This window comes from Ziziphus jujuba, chromosome 9 (genome assembly GCF_031755915.1).
Source record: "Ziziphus jujuba cultivar Dongzao chromosome 9, ASM3175591v1".
Taxonomy (NCBI): Eukaryota; Viridiplantae; Streptophyta; class Magnoliopsida; order Rosales; family Rhamnaceae; genus Ziziphus; species Ziziphus jujuba.
In genome coordinates, this window is record NC_083387.1 from 29,398,956 (window position 1) to 29,404,334 (window position 5,379).

The following is a 5,379-nucleotide window of genomic DNA, read 5'->3' on the forward strand; positions in this document are numbered from 1 at the left end:
GAAACAATCCAAATTATAAATGTAAATAAAACCAATACAACAACTCAAAAAAATAAAAATAAAAAAATACAACAATATAATACCGTCTGGTATCTAAAATTTAATAACTCTACTGTTATGTTTTGCTAATGGCTAAAATTTTTATGAAGGACGTTGGAATGTTCAGCTAGAAAATCATGATCAATTGGTCATGATTTTATGTCAACAACACAATTCTCCTACGCTAGATTTAATGAATATAGATTAAATAACAATTTTGGTTGCTTGGAGTGCAGGCTATGTACGTAAACCAACAATAATTTTCCTGTGTCTTTTCTCTTTGCTGTGTAAGGGATTTTAACCATAGTCATTTATAACACTAGGAATTCCCCATGTTATAATTCGACAAATGTGTTTTGGATTCAGATAATTTTCCGTACTTATTATATTTATAAGAGGATTGTCACTATTATTGTCTACAAATTAGCAATTTCATATTAGATGTAATTTGCTATGCATAACATATTCATATATTTTGTAATTAGTGATAATTTAATATGGTATAGATTAATATCTTAGAAATCTAAATTCAAATCCCATCACTGTTATATTACCACCTTACCTAAGAATTCTTCTTTATTTCCTAGATATTGTTTTGAATCTATAAGTTTAAAGTGGACACAGAATTTTATTAAACTTAATTTAAAAAAGTTCAAAAAAAAAAAATGAACTTAAAAGCTTTTTCTTAAATGTTTCTTCCAGAAATTAACTACACGTTGCTTGGGATATGAACTTTATTTTTAAACTTAAATTGTCTTTCGAAAATTTGAAGAAGATAGTGAACCAGCAACCAAAGAAATCACATCACACACATATGCGGGAATATCATTTGAACATTGTTAACACCCGAAATCACAAAGGGCCCAATAGGCCCAATAAAAGACAAAGACTTGTTGACCTTCATATTCCACATGGGCCCAAAAGGTGAATGGAAGAGAAATACGTTCTTGACGATTCAGTGGGCCCAAAACAAATGAACAAGAATAATTACCTAGTGTAGAATAAAGTTGCAAGAGATCAGGTGGAGAATGCGGAGAAAGAATAAGTGTTAGAGCTTTTATTAAAAACTTTTTTATTAAAAAAAAAATGTTTAGCAAGAATAAACAAGCGTTTATTGATAAAAAAATAATTTTTTAAAATTGTTTTAAAAAAGTTTAAATTTTTGTATTATAACGAATCCAAAACATTTAATGCAATTTTTTTCATTTACAAGCAAATACTTATTAGTTTTTAATAAAATTTATTTTTCAAATTGATCTATTACACAAATTTTTATAAACTAAAATTTTATTTTCATCAGTTATATCAAATACACACCAAAAGGGATAGGATGAGGATAGGATGAGGAGAGCTAAGGAGGGGAGTATAACAAGAAAGCAGAGAAACATGAAAGGGATGAGGAAGAGTGGAAGGATGGAGAGTAGAGTAACTGGTTTGGCCCAGAAAGCAAAAGGTATGAAAGAAACAGGAAAGTGAGAAGGGAAACCCAAGTGCCTACAAAAATCATTCATTGATCAAAACCATATAAACACAATTCTACAATGGTTTTGTCCTCTGGAAAATAAATAACAGAAAAATAAATAAATAAAAATTGATTCTGCATTTGTTAAACTTGGATATATTAATCAACCAAAATTAAAAATTGAAATGGTGCACACTTGTTAGAATAAAGTGCACGGATAGAGCGTAGTCTGATTACAAACTAATTATAATGATATGGAGACTCAGGTACATTCCCAATTACTTTGACATCTAAGTGAGGTTTATGCATGTTTCGTTCTCTTCAAGCAGAGTGCAATGGAAAAATAAGATATGTACAATCTGACTTGTAGCTTTATATAAAGCTTGAAGAAAACAATTTATAATTGGTACCAACTTAGAATCTTACACTTCTAGCACTTAATTAATTCTATCAGGTTATGCCGCTATGGTAAAGCATTATATCTAATAGAGGTTGGAAAATATATATGCGTATCTTTTCACCTTAGCTCTTCACATGCAAGTGCAAACAGTGGTTAATTACATTATAAATGAAGACCATTAATTAATTTTCAACCCTCGCATGCAAGTTCAGCCAATATTAGGGATTAACGGAATAATTGTTTAGACAAGTTGTAGCTTAATCTGAAACATTAAAGTCCAAGAAAACTAACCAAATTTAAGATAATGACAATAAATGTACTTGCTTTAGCAAAGAAAACATAAAAGACAAAAATACTGCTTCAAAGAGGGAGGGGGGGAACCAAACTCTCGACCAATTTTTTGGTCTTTGAAAAGCAGATATTAGTAGCTTCAATAACAAACTGAAACACAGCCATTAGTTGATCACTAAAACTCAACCAATACTTTCAGCAACCAAAATAAATTGATCCTTTGTTTAGTCGCTGAAAGTGATATTTACCTATGTAATTTTTTAGTCAAAATTCCATAACAAGGTTTAGTATTTATTAAGAAGATCCTCTGTTTAATCACTCTGTATTTATACTTATTATGTTTGAAGTAAATATCCAGTTGTGATCTCTGTCAATGTATGGTAAGGTTCCCTGTGCTTTTACATGCAAAATCATTTTGTCTAATTCTTTCATATGTTGTATAATATTGTGTTATTCTCTTATGGACATTCCTGATATTTATAGCAGTCATTAGGTTTAGTGTCCAAAACTTGTTTTCTGCATTGTTTTGAAAATATTAAGTGACAGAGAGATGTAAATCAAGAAATTAAACTGCTTATTTGTATCAATGCAAACCGTACAATTTGGCAAACCAGCCCATTTCACTCCTCCTTGCCTCTCTACCAAAGACTATTTAATTGGTACATTCCCCATTAGAAACGAATCAAGGAGGTTAAAACATCTTGCCAAAGAATTGGCAACCAGAAGAATAAGTGACGAAGAGGAAGCAAATAAAAAATAAAATAGAGAGAGAGAAAACGAACTTTTTATTAATGTTAGGAATGATGAAAATAACATTCTAAGATGCCTCTTTATTAAGGTTCAAATAATTACACATAATTTTAGGAACAGCCTTATTAACTCTAATTCACATTTAACACCAGAACATAAGGACTAAGAAATTAAATTATACTAAAAATAATGAAAATTAAAATATGGTAAACATAATCCTAAATTATATATTGTCCTACATCATTAAGATTACTTAATTGAGTAGAGAGTCTGCAAGAAGGTAAGAACCAAAAGGATTAAGGCAGCAACAAGAGAAATGATAGTCCATGGGGTTGTAAAATAATCGCGCATCAGAATTGCTCTCCATCTGTGCCATTTCGTCCGATAATAGTCATTCACTTCCTTGCAGAGTTCTCTGTAGAAGAAATTGGTCACAAGAGTGTCATTGTTGAGCCTGTTGAAGTACTGAGAAGCATCTTCAGCGCTCAACCAGTTATCAATAACCCCTTTATCACTAAGAATTTCCACATCTTTGCTGGTATTGATTAGGTTATCCAACAGAATTGCATAAGATGTGATCTTATCTTTGCAACTGTGATAGCATTGCTCGAAAGCAATCAGGTTTCTGAAGATTGACTCTGTAGTCTCATGGATTAAAAGTAGTGGAATTTTGAAAGTCCCGTCTTCAAACTCTATATCCACCATGTTATTTGAGGAGCTCTTGGTGAATTTCACTCCTGCCTCCATAAGATGAGTCACACAGGGAATGAGTTGTGACCTCTCCGGCACTATATGAGGCCTCTCCGGCATTTCATGAGGCTTCTTTGGCATCATCGGAGGCTCCTCAATGAGTCGTGGCCTCCCCGGATTCTCCGGCGGCTTTGGCCTCTCCGGCTCCTTCGGCTTCTCCGGCTCCTCCGGCTCCTCCGGCTTCTCGGGCTTTAGAGAAACAGGGGGAATGAGTTGTGGCTTTAGAGAAACAGGGGGAATGAATTTTGGCCTCTCCGGAATTGGGTCATCTCGGAACGGTGAAATCAGAACACTTCTTATCAGATCCACAATGTGCAAGGTTTCTACCCGCGATCCTGGGGTGGATTTGGGATGGTTAGTTGGTGAGACACTGGATTCGAAGAATCTGAGGACAAGCTCAGTGAGGGACCAGGTTCTTCTGTCCCTTTCCACAATCCTGTTGAACAAGTAGTGAAGAACAAACCAAGGAAGCTGATTTTCAAGAAGCAACGAATCATGAAGTAAAAATCCAACCACGCAAGCCATGTTGAATATAGGATCATCCATGCTTCTTAATTCAGGAAAGGCCTCCTTACGAAAAAGTTCGACCAAGAAACAACCATCAATGATTAGCATTTCTATGAATTCATTCTCATCAAGACCAATTGGTTCTTGCTAACAGTCACGTGCACGTTTCTCAAATTCCTTAATGCCTTTTACCAAGCTAAGCATGCTTATATTCAAACGGGAGAGAAGGGTTCGTAAGTACCATTGTTTCACCTTTTGCATTGGCTGCAAGCTTGGTTTTTTGTGATGGAAGGGTCCGATGGCAATAGCGTCCGGCTCGTACGCTTTTTCGTTGTGTCTGCGAAATACCTCAGGAATTCTGAAGATGGAACACTTTGCAGACAGGGGTGAGTCATCATAAAGCTTTGCTTCCATGGATTTAGCCAATGCTTCATCATCATCTTCGATAGAAACTGAAATATAATCTCCATTTCTCTGGGTATGTTCTTGAGTTGCCATGGTAGCTAAATCCTCCAATTAATTAGTCTTGAGAACCCACTTCAATTTCCTCGAACTTGTATTTCCTGAAACAACAAGGCTTAATTTGGATTTAGAAAATTTCAGTATGCATTAACTCAAAAGTCCATTAGAAGATTGAAGAAATCATAAAAACCGAGGATCTACTGACCTGGTTTACTCTGAAAACTGCTATAGGACTTATGTATGAATATGACCAGCTTCTCAGGGAACATGGAAGGTTTCCATGGCAGTTCCTCCTATATATGCGGCCCTTTTGTTGAAACAACAGATTATGTACAAGATTTTTTTCTTGATTTTACATTTGGCATTTGGGATAATTTTGCAACAAAGAAATTATAATAAAGTCTTTCTCTTTTGTACAACGTGATAGAAAAATGTCATTCATACATTTAATGGAACGTGTTTTGGGCGTCGATAAATGTTGAGAGCCATGCTAGAGAGATAAATTTATGTGGTTTTTGGTGACCGTAGTATTTCTGTACGTTCCAACAGGTCATAGCAGATAAAAACAGGTTTGATTATCTAGACCATGTTGCGCCACATCAACCTCTATGATTACAAGTCGCCACTTGTTAGATTTGTCTCTAATAATTTTTTTTTTTTTCCCCCTCGCTTATCTCATTGACTAAGGTATCTTTAGTGCTAAATATCATTTTCGCAT

General features: G+C 34.3%; 1 non-coding gene across 1 annotated transcript; it reads right to left on the minus strand.

Annotated features, from left to right (window-relative positions):
- Nucleotides 1-2,960: 2,960 nt before the first annotated feature.
- LOC125424330 (UPF0481 protein At3g47200) lies at nucleotides 2,961-5,122 on the minus strand. Its single transcript, XR_009634134.1, has 2 exons — nucleotides 4,867-5,122; nucleotides 2,961-4,776 (listed from the first exon to the last, which is right to left on the minus strand). It is a non-coding gene; the product is annotated as a UPF0481 protein At3g47200 (transcript).
- Nucleotides 5,123-5,379: the final 257 nt, after the last annotated feature.